The 19,289-nt window shown below is 39.3% G+C and overlaps 1 long non-coding RNA gene and 1 pseudogene across 2 annotated transcripts in view; both read right to left on the bottom strand.

Moving 5' to 3' along the window:
* Nucleotides 1-19,289, bottom strand: part of LOC104654274 — a 209,173-nt gene that overhangs the window by 117,370 nt on the left and 72,514 nt on the right. The window contains exon 3 of one of the 2 annotated variants that reach the window (XR_004053955.1): nt 8,403-8,593. The exons of the other annotated variant lie outside the window; for it this stretch is intronic. This is a non-coding gene — a long non-coding RNA (uncharacterized LOC104654274). Of the gene's footprint in view, nt 1-8,402; nt 8,594-19,289 lie in introns of those variants that run through there. 2 annotated transcript variants of the gene reach the window in all.
* On the bottom strand, nt 17,867-18,827 carry LOC104654273 (annotated as a pseudogene).

The raw sequence follows: 19,289 nt of genomic DNA, 5'->3' as shown, positions 1-19,289 counted from the left end.
AATAAAATAAATGGCTGAGTAGGATCTGAACTGAGATATGAGAAGAAAGGAAGGGCCATTAAACAAATAGTGATCAAGCTTCTTGGGGCTATCAAGTTTTTTGTATCTATTCTGATTTTCATCTCAATAGCTCTACCACATTGAGATTTTTATGCCAATTTTAAATATGTGGAATTAAGGAACAGAGTAGGAGAGTGATTTGATAAAGTTTATAAATCTAGTAATAGTAGAATGAAAATTTAAATTCTGGAAGTTTAAATCTTCTGACCCCCAAGGTTCATCTTCTTTCTATTGAACTATCCTGCCTCCCGAGGGTTTGTGTTGCCACATACTTAAGGACAAAATCAAGAGGTTGTGAAATTGAATCAAAGAAATGGGCTACGAGATGCAAAGAAATAGAAAAACAAGTCAAAATCTAATCCAGACAACAAATAGACATTTAGCACAGGAGACCCGAACACTTGTCGAGACACGATCAGAGAAAGGAGGGAGGTCAAGGATCAATAGTGACTCCAAGATACCCTGAGATCTAAAGAGAGGGACCTTTTTTTTTTTTTTTTTTTTTTTTTTTTTTTTTGAGACGGAGTCTCTGTCGCCCAGGCTGGAGTGTCCAGGCTGGAGTGCAGTGAGGCGATCTCGGCTCACTGCAAGCTCCGCCTCCCGGGTTCACTCCATTCTCCTGCCTCAGCCTCCCAAATAGCTGGGACTGCAGGCGCTCACCACCACACCTGGCTAATTTTTTGTATTTTTAGTAGAGACGGGGTTTCACCATGTTAGGCAGGATGGTCTCGATTTCCTGACCTCGTGATCCGCCCGCCTCGGCCTCCCAAAGTGCTGGGATTAGAGGCTGAGCCATTGCACCCGGCAAGACAGGGATCTTTTATATGTTCCTTGCTGTGGGGCCAGAACAAGATGTAAGTGTGGCAAGGTCCGTGGGATAAACAGGCACATCTGAGGAATAAGGAGTGCACCTGGCAGGGTGGGGTTGGGAAAAGCATACTTTGAGGGTAAGCTTGCTTTTTCCCATTTAGGTGCGATTTCCTTTGCCTCATACAAATTAATCTGTGGGCAAACTAGTTACGTAACTCTTAATTAACTGATAAACTTTTTTCTCCTTGATCGTAACCCAAGTATTTCCATGTCTTATACATGGAAATATATAAAGAAGTTCTTTACAGATAGAAGTTCTTTTTGTCACGCATTTTAGTAACCACAGTTTATTGGGGATTCTCAAAGCTATGAGAGTGTTACCATATTTGAGTTCTCTGTGGAAAAATGCTCACTCTCCTAACATTTCTTCTGTTCTCATACCAAAACACTGTGCTGGTGTTGCCTGAGTTGTCGTCTGGGTGTTAGTGTTATCTTAGATATCTGTCACTTATGGAGATTAAGTATCATATTACAGCTGCTGGCCCAGATGATTCCACAATTTCAGTTGTATGACTCAGCTTGTGGAAAAGAATGCAATTTCTTTAGTTTATCAGTTTTAACCAGCCAGTCTTCATAATGAATGCCCTGTGCATTTTTCATAGCCCTACTCATTCTTACATTGTTACCAAGAAGACATGGTAAATGTCTGTATTTACCTAAACTTGAAGATAAACAATGTTACTGCTGAGACATATTTTCAATCTGGGATTACCAAGAACCCATTTTAGTTTCAACCCAAAGTTGGATATGCCCCACAAAACAAGTTGGGAAGTCAAATCATGCAACAGAACTCCCAGAGACAAAAACCAATGTCACACCCCTCCCCACCCCCTTTCTCTGAGAGTACAAAAAATGTAGACTACCCACATGCTGTTAAATAAAGGCTGAAAGGTGCTTTGATCAGGCTAATACTCTGCTCCCTGGGAAGTACACAAACTCTTTTATTAAATATAATTTACTACATGGCCAATTTCTCAAGAGAAATTCAACTGACTTTTAAATAAACTTTTCTGTATTTAAACATAATATGACACTAACCTGCAAAATTTAATAGTGGTAGATTATATTCTTCTTTTGTGAAGGTAATATAGAAGTTATCTGCCTGACCTAGAAACAGCCCTTTTGTGAAATAGCCCAAAAGCTCTAAGCCTAGAGTCAGAAAGAGAGTTGGGCTCAAATCCTGGCTCAATTATTTGACTATATTACCTTGGGTGTGTTACGTAACGTGCCTAAGTCTCTTCATCTAAAACATAGGAACAATAAATTTTACTTTAACAATTGTTGGTTTGAATCCAATGAGATGGTGCAAATAAGTACTTATAACAATGCATGACTCTTAAGGAACTATTAAGAAATGGTAACATAAATTTTAAAAGCAAAAGTTTCAATCAATGGTCAGAAAGAGATCTAAGATCACAAAGATGTAAAGTGATTATTTAATTATTGAGGGAAAACTGAAGTTTTGAGTATTTTGAAAATTCCATGTAAAATATAGAACAACCACCACCCAAACACCAGTGTCCTCTATATCTAAATCTACAGCCTTGACCTCTGTTCTAAGCTTTAGATGCTAATATCCAACTAAATCCACAGGACCAGACCATCTCAACGTATTCAAAACTGAACTCAGCATCTTACCTACCCTCCAAAAACTTCATTTAGTCACAAAATTCAGAAACCTGGATGCCACCCTAAAATCTTTTCTTTCTCTCATGCTCTACCCCAAACCTCTAAATCAAGGCTGATTGAGCTGTGGTTCTTGAACCTGGCAGAGCTTCAGCATCACCTAGGGTGCTTTATAAGAAAACCAAGTTGTATTCCAGAGATTCTGATTCAGAAGATTCAAGGTATGCCATGGGAATTGTCATTCAAAAATAAATAAACAAAACCTCCATGAGAATTGGCTACTCATTGAGATCTGGGAGCCACTGCTGTAGTATACCTTCTTACCATATCTCATATCTGTACCGTCCTCTCTGTCCCAGCAGCAGCATTCTTACCTCTGACCCTCCTGTCTCTCTTGAATGAAATCATTCCATAAGTGGGCACTCTGCATCCACTATACTCCATCCCATTAATTCATCCTTCCCAGTGCTTCCAGATCCATTTATCTAAACCCAGGCTTCAGAGAAAAATACATCTAAATTCAAATCCCTGCTTTGCTAATGACCAGGTCTATAGCCTTGAGCAAGATAGTTCATCTCTGTATGATGCAATTTTCTCATGAGAAAAATGGGAATCTATTAAATGTGATTTAGATGGGATAACTTATGTATAGTTCTTAGTACAGGGCATGGTATATAACAAGCTATTAGTGTTATTATCATTATTGTTTTTGTTATTATGACACAAATCTAATCATGTAATTCATGTTACATGTCCTCTTCCTGCTACCAGCCTTCTTTTCAGTGAGAGAATCCCAGGGTTAGGCCTTCTTGATTCCAATTGGCTTTCTCAAGTCTGAACCTCTAACGATCAATGTCATGAGGCGTCTTCTAATGTTGCACCTGTCCTTCCAGATTTCTATCTGTGGCTTACACCTGATTGTATGGCTTAGTCAAATGGAAATAGTCTAATTTGGTTTATCCCCTGCCCATGTCTGACTTACCTGACTACCAGCAAGCTAGAGTCGGGTATCCTGACTCAACATGAAGTTGGTAAACACAATCCTCTACATGTGTTCTATAGTGCCCAATTCACTACAGGTATAAAATATACATAATTATATGCTCCTCCTTAAAAATAAAATTCTGACTAATTCCTAGCCAGTACTTAAAGCTTAAGCTCCAATAACAGTAAAGTACTGGCTAGGAATTAGTCAGAACATCAAAATCATGATACGTTTATCTATTCCTTCATTCAACAAATTTTGGAGTGCAGTGGGATTCAGATATAATAGACTCAGTTCCAAGTCTGGCTCTGCAGCTTTCCACATGTGTGATCTTGGGCAAGTTACCTAATGTCACTGGGCCTCTACATCATGATCAATAAAAGGAGGAAATAACATTTTCTGATGAAATTGATGTGAATAGTGAGCCACTAGCACACTTTACGCCTTGTACAAGAAATCAAAACACAGTTATGCTGCTACCGTTATACAAAGAGCAATAATGAGGGCTATGACAATGTCATAACATATCACTGCTTTCAAGACCCGCTGTAACTAGCAGACCAGCAGAAAGAGAAAAGTACATCCAGACCAACAGGCCCAAAACTATAAAAATCAGCTCTGCAGTAAGGTTGGCCTGTAAGGAAAGTGATTGATCTTGTGAATTAAAGTGTCAGGGAAAACAAGTGAACTGGGCACCAGCTTAAAGATATGTCATTTTCTTAGGTATAGGTAGATCTGGAAGATGAGACCAACAAGAGGTCAATACCTTTATCAGGGAGTAATACTTTTGGATTTCAGAAAGGTACATGGTGGTTGAAGCAAGACCCCAGCCACAGGCTGGGGCTATGTGGAGGAAAAGAGGAGACAGAGTAAAAAAAACTCCTGGGAAAATACATTTGTAGGACACAAAAACAGCAAAAATGATGATAGCTTACTTTCACTGAGTGTCCATTATGGACTGGGTGCCACGTTCTTCCCTTCTACATTTTCTCTATTTTTCACAACACTATAAAAGATTGGGTGCCATATGGGGAAACGGAGTCAGAGGAAAAAGTGTTAAGAGATATTTCTAAGATTACACAACTAATAGACAAGCTTCCTAGGCAGGAGTCTAATCATGAAAGCACTCGAAGGGGGAGTTTCCGCTCCCTGATCATGAGCCTGTCCCAGGGACTGTGTTGAATTAATTTGCATGCTATGCTCAGAGCCACAATTAGTTCCCATTTCTGTAATCCCTAAAATCTCTTTTCCTGGGATCAGGCCAGGCAGGGCCAAGCCTCTGGAGTAGAGAAGAACTTAGGTGACGGATTGGGTTGGTAATACCTAGCCTAAACAACTCTATCTTTCCAAATCACACAAGAGTTCACTCATAAATCCACTAGACTCTTGTCCATCACTTCAAAGTAAATAACCTCCCTGAGAATCAATTCTAGAGAGTTAATCCAAAATACTCAAGACACATTGCCTCATTAGTTATAATGGGAAAAAAAAAAGCTAAAGAACAACATATCTGACAACATGGGAATGAATAAGTAACTTGGGGTACAACTCCATAAAAACAGCCATTAAAAACTCGTATGGCAAAATGTATATGACAACTTCAAAACAATATGAAATAGACTTATGATATAAGCTACAGTTTTAAAATGAGTCAAAATTATATTGCCATACTGACATAATTATGTTTTTATTTAAAGCGTAGAAAAAACTAAAAGAAAAAAAACGTACTGCAGTATGAACAAGGGTTGACTCTAGGTAGTGGGACTGGAGATTAAACTGTTTATTTTTCTGCTAACTGGCATTTTGTGATATTTTTAAGAAGCATAGGCTAATTCTCATGCAAAAAACCACAAAATATTTCAAATAAAAAGAACTAGCTTCCTAAAAAGTCACAGCACATTTGGAATAGTTTCTGAGTCCGGCTCAGCCCACCCTCCTATTTTCTTTGTAATGTTGCTGTAATTCCATGGCCCAGCAGTCTGGTGGCCTGTGGTCATCAGAACTATCAAATAATTTCCCTTTAGTTTTAAAGGTTTTGCCATTTTCTCTACTACCTTACAAAAAGCCTTCAACAGGTTTTTGGCTCTGTAAACTGTCAGAAATATAGTCTTCCTCCCAACAGCCCATTTCCATAGAGTGGTGTAGTAGAACACAGGACCACACATTGAGTTTAGTTTTCTTCTTCCTTATGGGCTCCACTAGAACTCATCTGAAAAGCTCTCCTTAAGGACTCTCAATCCAAACAGGGCTGCCCCCGCTGCCCCTCCACAGTGTATTCTGAACAGAAGTAGCTAGGTCACAAGCTCACATCAGCCAATGATAGCTCAGAATCTTTAGCTCAGAAGGAAACAGATGCCAACTTGATCATAGTGAACACCGAAAATATCAAAGGACCCTTGTTACTGTCTTCTAGTGGTCGGTACATTTCTAAGTTTCTGTTCCAAAATACTTTGGCAGCCATTTTACTCCAGGGAGCCAGGGAGGGGAAAGTCTGTTCTTGCAACATTACCAAACAGTTTGGGGAAAACCCAGTCCTTTCACACATAAACAGGGCTGGCTACATCTGACTGCACAGAGCCAGCCAAACTGGGATTCCTTAACAGCTCACGCCTTTGGTAATTATTTATTCAGTATCATCTGAGATTTAGTCAAGAGCACAAGACACCCCAAAAGGCTTCATTGAGACTGGTGTGGGACACACCTCGTTTTTCTCACCTCCTGTCTGGCCTCCTTTGATGAACAGGCAGATTCTGTCAAATTCATTTTCATAAGGCATTGCTGCTCTATATGACTCTACCAAAACCACACCAAAGGCATGGGGGGAGAGGTATCTGGATTACTAGAAAGACACTTTGACAAACAGTAGGTTTTCAAAGAAGTGTGACAAATGCCATGTGAGGCTAGATGAACACAAGAAGATTAAGAAGAAAACAAGCTTTGCCAGTGGAGAAGGGACATGGGCATCCAAGGTGAATGTAGATCAAGGATGGTGAAGGAATCAAGAGAAGAGTAAGAAAATCTGGAGTAAAGTCCTATTCTGAAAAAAAGGAAACACTCGCTTTTTACCTCACTTTTGGTCTGTATCTCAGAGTGTAAACAGTGTTGAGGAGCCCCAAACATTCCAATAGGCCTCAATTCACTTTTCCACAAGTTGTTCCCTCACCCAGGACGAGACCCAGCACACCCTTCAGCCTTTTTTTTTCTTTCTTTCTTTCTTTTTTTTTTTTAGATGGTGTCTCGCTCTGTCACATTCTGTCTTGCTCTGTCACCCAAGCTGGAGTGCAGTGGCAGAGTCTCGGCTTACTGCAACCTCCACTTCCTGGGTTCAAGCAAGTCTCCTGCTTCAGCCTCCCAAGCAGCTGGGACTACAGGCAGGTGCCACCACACCGGACTAATTTTTGTATTTATTGTTAGTAGAGATGGGGTTTTACCATGTTAGCCAAGCTGGTCTCGAACTCCTGACCTCAGGTGATCCACCCACCTTGGCTTCCCAAAATGCTGGGATTATAGGCATGAGCCACTGCGCCCGGCCCTTTTTTCAGCTTTTCTCTCCTTTCCAGCCTCCAATGAAATTAAATGATCTCCAATATTTATGTTTTTCATTGGTTTCTTTTTAATTGTGATAAACTGATTAGAACTGAGGAAAACAGAAATGAAATATAAGGCCAACTAGAAAAATATTTTCCAGATATTGACAACTGCTTTGGGGCGAGTTCTCCCCATCTCTCTGATAAGACTTCCATAATGGTGACGTTTTTCAGTTCTCTGGGGAATCCAAACAAACTCAGTAAAAGTGAGTGCCATTTAGTAATGCTCCTCATTTTACCAGACAATGGGGAAATCCAAAAGAAGATCATACGTGGCTCCTTCTCTTAAGCAAATAAGAGTTTCAAAACTCTGCATATCCAAACCTCAGCTAAGATTATAAAAGATCTCAGAGCTGATTTACAGAGTGAGAAGATGTATATTTTACTGCTAATGAAGAAGATGTCGAAGGGAGATCAGTTATTTTAAAAACCTTTCAGACACTCTAAGAATTTGTTGCTCAAAACATAATCCATAGAAACTTACTAGAAATGTAAAATCTTGGACCCTACTCCAGACCTGCTGAATCAGAATTTCGCATTTTAACAAGATCTCCTGCAGATCTGTCGCTTGCTAAAGACACACTTCCCTAAGATTTCTCAAGCCTTTTTATTCCTCTTGTTCAAATTGAATGCAACACTGCTTAAAATCTTGGAAGGAGTAAGTATAGGCCTAACTGCCTCAAATAGTATAGACACAGAATCAATGGCATTTGTTATTTTTATGTTTTTTGGTCAAAAACAAGTGAGAGACATTTCAGAAAGTGCAACAGAACTCGTCAAATAAGTACAGGAAGAGGGAAAATGGGGGTTTTAGTTACTGATAAGTTTGATATGAGTCAAGTAACTGTGGCTACCAAAATCTAAAAAAAAAAGAAAAAAATTGAAATCAAGCAAATACAAAACTAGCAACTGCATTAATAGAAGGATAGCATCTAGTCTAGATCAAAGAAGATGACTGCCCTATTCTATCTTATGCTAGTCAAATCATATCGTAAGTACAATCAGTTCAAGACATAATAAGAAATATAGACACAAACAAAACATATTCAATAGAAAGGAACCAGGATAGTAAAGTTGAAGTCATGTCTGAGGGAGAAAAAAAGTTTCAGGGCTTGAAGATGGATTAAATAAAATACTTGGTGAAAAAAAACTTAAAAATATGAAGCAGTGTCATGTCGGGGGAAAAAATCATCTATGGTTAAGCATTTGAGAATCATTGGTCAAGATATCTGAGGACCATTCAAACCACAGAGATTTATTGTTTATAGATTTTATTGAACTTTCAATACATCATCTGTAAAACCCAACAAGATACAGAAGCAGGTATCATTCTCCTCAAATTACAGTATAGACAAATATAATACAGCTAATCAGTGATGGATCCTGGTATAGAATGAAGCTGTGTTTTTGTCCAATGTGCTTTTATCACCCAGCTTCGTAGGAAATTCGTAGCTCCATAATCATCCTGGAAGAAAAGGAGCTAAAAGTGACCAAGAAAAATTATTTTGATTTTTTTTCTTCTTTCCTATGATCCAAAAGGGTTGTCACTAGCCTCGGGTGACTATTCTGCTCCTGAACCATGGCTAACGGAGCCAAAGAACTGAAATTTTATTTTCATTTAACCTAATTATTTATATTAAACTGATATTTAATTCAGTTATTGGAAAACTTTAAGTATGTTGAGAACAACTTGGATACATGTATCTATTTTTTCAACTACAAATGTTATAAAATCTAAATATTATTTCCAGTGGTAACTTAATGTCCTAAATGGCATGTACTGTAACATATACCCCAAATTTTAAATACTTACATGAAAAAAGTGCAAAATATTTCAATATTTTTACATTCATTATATGTTAAAATACTTTAAATATATTGAGCTAAATGAAGTATATTAAATTATATTCAGTAAAATATGCCAGACACAAAAAGAAAACTATTGCATTATTTTACATATATATGGAATTTTTTTAAAAGTCAAATACACAGAAATAGAGAATAAAATAGTGATTACCAGAGGTAGGGTGGGTGGAGGAAATGGGGAGATGTACCTCAAGGGATACAAAGTAGCAAATATGTAGGATGAACAAGTCTGGAGATCTAATGCCCAAACTGCCAACTACAGTTAATATTAGTGCATTGTAGGCCAGGCATGACGGCTTACGCCTGTAATCCCAGCACTTTGGGAGGCCGAGGTGGGCAGATCACTTAAGCCCAAGGAGTTAGAGACCAGCCTGAGCAACATGGTGAAACCCTGTCTCTACAAAAATTAGCCAAATGTAGTGGCCCGTGCCTGTAGTCCCAGCTACTTGCAAGGCTCAGGAGAGAGGATCGCTTGAGCATGGGAGGTGGAGGTTGCAGTGAGCCAAGATTGCGCCACTGCACTCCAGCCTGGGTGACAGAGTGAGACCTTGTCTCAAAAAAAAAATTAAAAAAATAATAAAAACGGTGTATTGTATTCAGGATTTTTGCTAAATGAGTACATTATAGCTGCTCTTGCAATGAGGGGTTGGGAGTGGGAAGGGAAGCCGGTAACTATGTGAGATGATGGAGATGTTAATTTGTTTCACTGTAATAACCATTTTACTCATAGCATCATGTTGTATACCTTAAAATATATTTTTTAAAGTTAAATTAATTTCACCTGTTTCTCTTTACTTTTGTAATGTGGCCATTAAAAATATGTAGTTATATATTTTGATTAGACAACCCTGTTCTTTGCTATTTTGAGAGATTATATTATTTTTACTTCTTTGCTTATGTTAAGCTCAGGCTGGGTGTGGTGGCTAACACCTGTAATCCCAGCACTTTGGGAGGCCGAGGTGGGTGGATCACCTGAGGTCAGGAGTTTGAGGTCAGCCTGGCCAACATGGTGAAACCCTGTCTCTACTAAAAATACAAAATTTAAGATGGGTGTGGTGGCGGGCACCTGTAATCTAGCTACTGGGGAGGTTGAGACAGAATTGCTTGAACCCAAGAGGCGGAGGTTGCAGTGAGCTGAAATCGTGCCATTGCACTCCAGCCTGGATGACAAGAGCAAGACTCCATTAAAAAAAAAAAAAAAAAAAAAAAAAACTCCAATCTGAGGATGCCAGTACTTTACTTTCCTGTCAATCATACCTGACTTTAAAAGGACAGACACAAACTCTTCCAAAAAGAGCAAGATCACCACTGCTTCCTGCCCTCACCCTTCTTTGTACTGTAGTACAAAGATTTGAGCAGAGCCCCCATTCTTAGAAATGTATAGTTTCTCTGCTTTAACAGTCCCAGAGACTAAAGTGGTTCATTTCTGGGATGTATGAAATACAAAGGGGAATTTCTTCTCATCCCTGCTCAATTTCACGTGAATGGTTGTCTTTTAGGTGTCCCACCTCCTTTGCTGTTGCACCCATAAGTGCAACTGATGATAGAGGCACCATCACCCTGTTCCTTTCTTCTTTTGCAGAGGAAATCGTAAATGTCAAGTTACATGCACTTGAAAGCCCGTGTCAGGAAAGAAGTCACAGATAGCCTGGTGCTTCCAATCCCCACCAAATGAAGACCCAGAGCTCACAATTTGGGGGTTGTGATTTTAAGAAACAAACTTGGCATATGTCATTCTCCTCCTTTTCTCCACAGGATAATTCCTGTTCATCCTTTGAAGCCCAGCTAAGAATTTCTTTTTACAGGAAACCCTCCTACATCCCAACCGCTGAGTCTCAAAGTCCTCTCTACTTTGGTCATATACTATGACTCCTTCTTTCATATTCATCACCACTTTTTAAGTTGAAGGTCTCCTACAATCTCCTGACGTGTAATTCCTCATCATTGCCTGACATTCTTAAGGTAAAGGCCAACAGGCAAAGACATCCTGACTTGAGAGAATTCAACTAGTTAACTGACCTGGGGATAGGGAGGGAGGTAGCCTAGAGTCTATAACATTGCAGTGCTTTCTAAACCTCAACTACTCACATGTCACCTTCATGTTTTTTGTCATGCCTGAGTTTCTCCAGAAGTCTTATTAATATTTTTCTTTAAATCAACTCACATTTTTTAAATAAATGTATTTAAAGAAGAAATTGTATATTGCTACCATGAATGGAAAACATTTTTCTCACATGAATTAAAAATACATAACAATCACAATAAAAACATTTGTCTATGTACCACCTAAAATTCTCTCTTCCACCACCAATGGTATCCTCATTCTTTACCTGGAGAAGCAATAGTCTAGAATGTCAGTAGCAGATCAGTTGAAGTCTGAAGTGTGGATCAGAGCCTATGAAAGTCTTCATGGCAAGCTGGTCTGTCTGGCATAAGAGAAACCAGAGCTTTCCAGGACAAGGCTTTCACTTAACCATAGTCCACAGATATGCATCTCACTTGCCTGGAATCAGTGCCCAGGAGAGGTAGTGGGTGGGGAAGAACATGAACCTAGTAAAGTGCAAGAAAAGCAGAATATTCCCAAGAAAGTCACTCCCCAGCCCACTTTGCTCTCAGCTTCCAGCTCTCAGCAGTGGCTTCTACATGAGCAGTGTGCTGTGATTGACAGCTTGGATAAAGATTTTCAACAGGGAAACAAAAGGAAACAAATACATGAAATCTGAAGTTTACTTATATATATATTTACATAAATGTGTTATGTATTCGAGAGTGACCAGATGCATCTCTGAAGTACTCCCTACATACATCCCCCTAAGTCCTCTTCATCAAGACTTTATGTGGTGATAGTTTTATAATCCCCCTTAAACCAAGACCTGCAGATAAAATAAATTGGGCTTGACTTTTTCTTCTAGTCAAGGGACTAGACTACTAGGGACTAGTAGGCCCTCTTTCTTATTTGGGACTACTAGTTTTACCAAAACAATATAGTTGCTCATTGTCCATGCATTTGAAATGAAGCAAAACTCCTTCCTTTGGAAATGTGATCTTAAAAATCATAGGACCTCAAATTTTATTGAAATCCTCTAGGTGCCAAGCACAGTGGTTCACACCTGTAATGCCTCTCATTTGGGAGGCCAAGGTGAGCAGATCACTTGAGCCTAGGAGTTCAAGACCAGCCTGGGCAACATGGCAGAACCCCATCTCTACAAAAATACAAGAAACTAGCCAGGCGAGGTGGCGGGCGCCTGTAGTCCCAGCTACTCCGGAGGCTGAGGCAGGAGAATGGCGTAAACCCAGGAGGCGGAGCTTGCAGTGAGCTGAGATCTGGCCACTGCACTTCAGCCTGGGCAACAGAGTGAGACTCTGTTTCAAAAAAAAAAAAAAAAATGCAAAAGTTATCCAGCTGTGGTGGCACACACCTGTAGTCCCAACTACTAGGGAGGCTGAGATGGGAGGATCACCTGAGTCCAGGAGGCAAAGGCTGCAGTAAGCTCTGATCACAACACTGCTCTCCAGCCTGGGAGACAGAGCAAGATCCTGTCTCAAAAAAAAAAAAAAAATTATCTAGGTATGTACAGTGACTTTAGATCTAGACTGCATTGTATTTTTATTTACATGATCTTATTTCAATATATCTTATTTCATATAGTAAGATCAGTCAAAGGAACACTGATTTTAAAAATAAATGTAAACTAAAATAAACAGATACTGCCTAATTTTATCCATAGGGAGTTAGACAGGGTAGTAAATAGAGTTCCTAGTAGCTAAATGGGTCAAAACAACAGGCAGTTTCTTCATATCAAATAAAACTAAGGGTGCTGCAAAACAGGTTTTTTGGAGGCAGATTTCCACGAACTGTCAGTCATTCTCAGTTAACAGAAAATTACACCCATATATTCTTAGAAATCTCTCTGTCTCACCTCACTCATAGTGCTAGGGTGGTAATGTTCCTCTTTGAGGTGGTATATATTAAATACACATGGCTTGGTGTGAAAATGCTAGGGGATTTTTGCTAATTTTGCATACTTCCCAGCCTAAATGCACAGTGCTTTTAAAATATTTTGCAGGGGTCAGTTATGGCCAGATAATCTTTCTGAATTGTGAAAATATTGCTCTAAACAGTAACAGCTCTTTACAGAGAAGGAATTTTTTTTTGGTAGGAAAAATATTGACAATAGCCATCTATTTTCAAGAGTATACCTGTTCCTTTTTACTCTTTAGCCTGAATCATTAGACAAATATTGGTTTTCTAGGTCCCTTTATAAAAGTATGAAGACAGTATTATTCTCACAGAAATTAATAAGAGAAAATAATATTTTAATATGTGATAGGGGCCAATATGGTTATAAAACAATTTTCACTGTGCAAAAAAGGAATGGTCTGTAATATCAACTTTCAATATCAATTGTGCCATAATAGCATGAACTTTCACACTCACGATTTCTACTCTCAGAAACACTTTCATATTTATCTCCTTTCAATTTCTATGAAATAGGAATATTATTCCCGATTTAACCATGAAGAAATAGAAGTCTGGAGAGCTTAAATATTTCCCCAAAGACACAAAGTAAAGATAGTGGTCAACCAGGGACAAATTCTACCACTTACTCTTCTAGTCAACTGAAATTCGAAACCTGTGGAGCATCTTCACACTGCACATCAACTCAGAAGTTAGGCTGTCTTGTGCTCCTGGCATTTTCTTCTCTGGAGTCTAATATGTCACTAAAACATGGTCCAAGGAAAACCTGACTGAGACTATATTATCTAATGACATTTATTCTGGCTGTGCTATAAATAACCACCATGGGCCGGGCGCGGTGGCTCAAGCCTGTAATCCCAGCACTTTGGGAGGCCGAGACTGGTGGATCACGAGGTCAGGAGATCGAGACCATCCTGGCTAACACGGTGAAACCCCTTCTCTACTAAAAAAATACAAAAACTAGCCGGGCGAGGTGGCGGGCGCCTGTAGTCCCAGCTACTTGGGAGGCTGAGGCAGGAGAATGGCGTAAACCCAGGAGGCGGGCCTTGCAGTGAGCTGAGATCCGGCCATTGCACTCCAGCCTGGGTGGCAGAGCGAGACAACGTCTCAAAAAAAAAAAAAAAAAAAAAAAAAAAAAAAAAAAAAAAAAAACCACCATGTTGTGCAACCCTTGAAGGGAGATATCACTATTCCCCTTTGATTTATGACAAAACTAACTAACCCTTAGATAGCTTAATGTGCAGGCTCACACAGGCAAAAATTATTAGAGATGAAACGGAACCTGGCTCTAGTAAACTGCATAACTAATGTCTCTGCCCCTCCCCTGGACTCTTCAAGTGAGATTGAAAAGCTTCAGGGTCATTTTCAAGCAATGGAACTACTCAAAAGTAGACAAGCTAAAAAATAGGCCAGATCTGGTCTTTACATAAACTAGAAACTTGTTTTGGTGAATCAAATTAATTGCTTCATTATAAAAATTATCTAAAAAACCTATCAAGCAATTAAGTGCTTATAATAATGTCATTTAGAGAAAACTGTTAGCAAATTTTTATTTCCCTCAGAGGCAAGTACTGTAAATGGGCCCAAGTTACCCACAGTGATGGTACAGATCTTCTCAAGGCCTATGATCCAAACCCAGTGATATGTAGGCATGAATGTGCTTTTGAGGCATTTTTAGTTCTTAATCCACCTGTACTGCTCAGGACTTTCCTCTGTCCCTCCCTCTGACTGCTGAACACTTATGGTATTGCCTCTCAGACTGATGCAAAGTGACAGTCTAACACTCTTTGCAATTCTGCTCTTATTTGAAGATTCCACATGTCCTAGATTAAAAAGCATTGTCTAATGCTTTGGAACTACAAAGAATATCAAACTGCTACTGTGAAATACAAAAGTAAGTAAGCAATACTGACTAGAAATAACTATTCACTTTTACATCACCTAGCTCATAATTGGTGTTCAGTAAATATTCGTGAAGTTGAACTCATTAATATAAAAAATAATTCAAAAGGAAGATTTTGTCAGGATACATAGCAGTATATAAAATCCATAATGGATACTTGAAAATTGAGTGTACTTCTATTTAGAATCATAGAAGATAAAGAAGATTTAGAGATACTCATAGCCTATAAACAGAGTCCCAGAAAGAAATACCCAAGGTCACAAAAATAATTAGTGGCAAAAGTGAGCTATGAACACAGAATGCCAGATTCTTGATTCAGTGCAATGCTCTTTTGACAGCACTACCACTTAAAAAATGTCATATTTAAACTAAACTCAATCACACTCTCAAATATATAGTTGCTGCAAAATAGATTTCTAGGTACTTGTATACTTAGGCCTCATATGTAGATGCTTTGAAAATTTGCAGTGAGCCAAGATTGCACCACTGCACTCCAGCCTGGGTAACAGAGGAAGACTCCGGAAAAAAAAAAAAAAAAAAAAGCTAGATATTTCTAAGCTTGGCCTTTGAGTCATTAGACCTGGGTCCTAGTCAACTGAAGAGTACAGAAATAGACGTTTCAGATGTGGTTTCATCCGGTGGCTTGACTCACATCACCAGGATCTAATCTTCCCCCATCTGTCTGCTGTGTCCCTCTACCTTGCTTTCAAGGCCCATGGATCACAAGATAACTGACAGCTACTCTAGGCCTACATCTTCCCAAATTCAAATCCTTTGCAAAATCAAATAACTATGCTGAACAAAATGCCTCTTATGTCACTTACATTTGCATTTATTGATTCTATGAGTTTCTGTTAATGTCTATCTTAGTTTATAAAATATATGAACTGTTTTGAGGAATCTTAATATTTCGCCGTGCACCAGAGGCAGGCATTTGTTACACTGCTGCCATGGCTGGGACCAGTAACTAGCACTTCACCATGTGCCACCACTTCAGCTCTGCCTGATGGTAGTTTCCTTCATGTACAGTGTTGTCACATGTCATTTGGCCTTTGTACACAGTCCTTCCTCTGTCCAGGATGCCCTATCCTTCCTTGTCTCTCTGTAAAATGCTTACTTGCCCAAGCATCACTTTCCCTGGGAAATCTTCTCTGATCATTGCCCTTCCCTGAAGTGAAATTGACCACTCAATTGTACTTAGACCTTCCTACCTGCCTTGACTGGACTATGTATCATATTATATTCATTTGTTTACATGTCTTCTCCAAGGACTACTGACATTTGAAGGGAAAAAACTATGCCTAATTTATCTGTGTTTTCCCAAAACCAAATACAGTGTCTGAAACAGCAGTCATTCAATAAATTTGACTGAATCAAATCCATCAATTAACCAATTAACTCTAATTCCTCCAAACTGGAACATTACTGACTCCTGTTCTGTCACCTAAAACACAATTTAAAATAATGCATCTTTCTCTCAACTCCACTCCAACCCTTGGCAATAATGAATGGTTTTATAGTCATATTTTCATGAAGTTGAGCTGATCTTGCTTTCTACCCATTGTTAGGATAGTATTCATTTGGTTTTCATAAAATGAGTGAGATTTACCACCATTAAATCTGAGGCACCTGAGTCTTAGATAATGCAATTTCCCAAAGAATAGAAAGAATCACTTGAACCTGGGAGGCGGAGGTGGCAGTGAGACAAGATTGTGCACTGCACTCCAGTCTGGGCGGCAGAGTGAGATTCCACAAAAAAAGAAAAAAAAGAATAGAAAAGTGGTTACCAGAGACTGGGGGAGGAAGAAGGAAGGGGAAGAAGATGGGGAGAGGTTGATCAAGAGGTACAAAGTTACAATTCAATAGGAGGAATAAATTCTAGCATTCTATTGCATAGTAGAGTGACTGTGATTAACAATAAGGTATTGATATTACGAAAGAGCTAGAAGAGAGGCTTTTGAATGTTCTCATCAAACAGGAATAATAAATGCATGAAGTGATGAATACACTAAATACCTTAATTGGATTATTATATAACATAAAAATGTATCAAAACATCAAATTATATCCCATAATTATGTATAACTATAACATCTACTAAATAAACAAATAAAAAGCAAAAAAGAAAGACTGTTTCTCAGTACTTATACAATCATATATCTCTCAATGAATCATTTTCCTAGGAGTTCTTTCCTCCTGAATACTTTTAATAGAGTTACTGAAATACTTTCAATAGAGTTTGTTGAGTGCACAATTTTGTCACTAATCTATATTCCTCAGCTATAGTGGTTAATTCAAGAAAAAAAATTCTATGTACTTTGGGAATTTGTTAGCTAATCATAATATTGCTGCTACTCCTCCATTACCCATGGGTTTTGCTACTCCTCTAGTAAATTACCCAAGGGTTTGCCAGAGGTTATTAAGCCAGAGGAATGCCAGGCACAAAACTTTACTTAGGGAGTGGCAAGACAGGGGCCCAGGAATGAAATTATTGCTCTGTATGACCTACCCATTTCCCACTCATTATTTTCACACTAAAAGTAATAACGTAAAAGGGGCATCTGAAAAAGCCTAGAAAAGGGAAAGAAAGCTAACATGTAATGACAAGAGACTAACCACTGCCCTTATCTTGGTTATAAGAGTGTGTAAATGAGTTTCTGATGGCATCTATAGCTGCCAGCAAGGACAAATCCCAGAGCATAGGTCCCTGGGGTAATTCCCATGATACGCTGTGGTCCAGGGGCCCTGATTGCCTGCACTGTTGACTGGATGTGGCTACTACTTGTTAAAGCCCATTGAATAGGTTGACCACCAGTTTACTGTGAGTCTTACTTAAGACCAAGGAAATTTGTGGAAGATACTATCTAAGCTTGATTATGTTTCATTTGCTTGATTCACTGTTTATGACTTGGGAAAAACAAACAAATAGTAACCTATAGCTTCCCTGTTGCTTCTCTGGCTCCCCTCTCCTACTAAGCTTTGTTTCCTAATTAAAATCTTCTGCCACTACCATAGCTACTGCTGCTGCTGGAACTGCCATAGCCACCTTGGTTTCGTGGTTTTGCAAAGTATTGGCCTCTACCGCCATAGGGGCCAGAGCTTCTGCCTCCAAAATTTCCTGCCTTCGTGGGTCCAAAATTTGAAGACTGATTGTTGTAACTGCCAAAATCACTGTAGCTTCCACCACTTCCAAAATTGCTTCCATCATTACCAAATCCATTATAGCCATCCCCACTGCCACCATATCCACCACCACCATGGCTGCCACCAAAGCCACCACGACCACTGAAGTTTCCTCCACGGCTGAAGTTGTCATTCCCACTGAAACCACCTCCACGACCACCACCAAAGTTTCCAGAACCACTTCGACCTCTTTGGCTGGATGGAGCACTAGCCATCTCTTGCTTTGACAGGGCTTTCCTAGCTTCACAGTTGTGGCCATTCACAGTATGGTATTTCTGAATGAAAGTCTTATCTACGGAGTCATGGTCGTCAAAGGTGACAAAGGCAAAGCCCTTTTTCTTGCCACTGCCTCGGTTAGTCATGATTTCAATCACTTCAAGTTTTCCACACTGTCCAAAATAATCTCTTAGGTGATGTTCTTCAGTGTCTTCTTTAATGCCACCAACAAATATCTTTTTCACAGTTGAGTGGGCACCTGGTCTTTGAGAATCTTCTCTTGAGATATCTCTTTGGTTCCACACCTCTTCCATCCACCTTGTGTGGCCTTGCATTCATGGCTGCATCCACCTCCTCCACAGTGGCATATGTGACAAACCCAAAGCCCCTGGAATGCTTGGTGTTTGGATCTCTCATTACCATACAGTCCATGAGCATTCTCCATTGCTCAAAATGGCGCCTCAGGCTCTCATCAGGTGTTCCAAAGCTCAACCCTCCAATGAAGAGCTTTCTCAGCTGTTCTGGCTCTTTAGGAGACTCTGACTTAGACATAACGGCAGGGAGAAGAGAGACTTTAATGATGCTTCTTCCGCCGCGTCCATGGGCAGAAAGGAGCTTCTGAGAATTTCTAAGACCCGATGGTAACTCTATGCTAAAATTAAAATTCAAATGTTCTTTTTTAAAGCTGCACCATCTCTTTGCTATTGTATGTTTATTGCAGCACTATTCACAATAGCAAAGAGATTGTGCAGTTTTAAAAAGGACATTCGTATTTTAATTTTAGTATCAAGTTACCATCGGGTTTTAGAAATTCTCAGAAGCTAGGAAAGCAGCATTACTAAGGCAGAAAATGTAATTTGAACAAGAGTTTTTGGCTGAGTGCAGTGGCTCATGTCTGTCATTCCAGCACTTTGGAAGGCTGAGGCGGGTGGATCTCTGGAGGCCAGGAATTTGAGATGAGCCTGGGCAACATAGTGAGACCCCCTATCTACAAAACAAATTTTAAAACTAACC

The sequence above is a fragment of the Rhinopithecus roxellana genome, chromosome 16, assembly GCF_007565055.1.
Source record: "Rhinopithecus roxellana isolate Shanxi Qingling chromosome 16, ASM756505v1, whole genome shotgun sequence".
NCBI lineage: Eukaryota > Metazoa > Chordata > Mammalia > Primates > Cercopithecidae > Rhinopithecus > Rhinopithecus roxellana.
The sequence above is the reverse complement of the archived record's forward strand: the minus strand, read 5'-3'. Positions and strand labels throughout refer to the sequence as shown.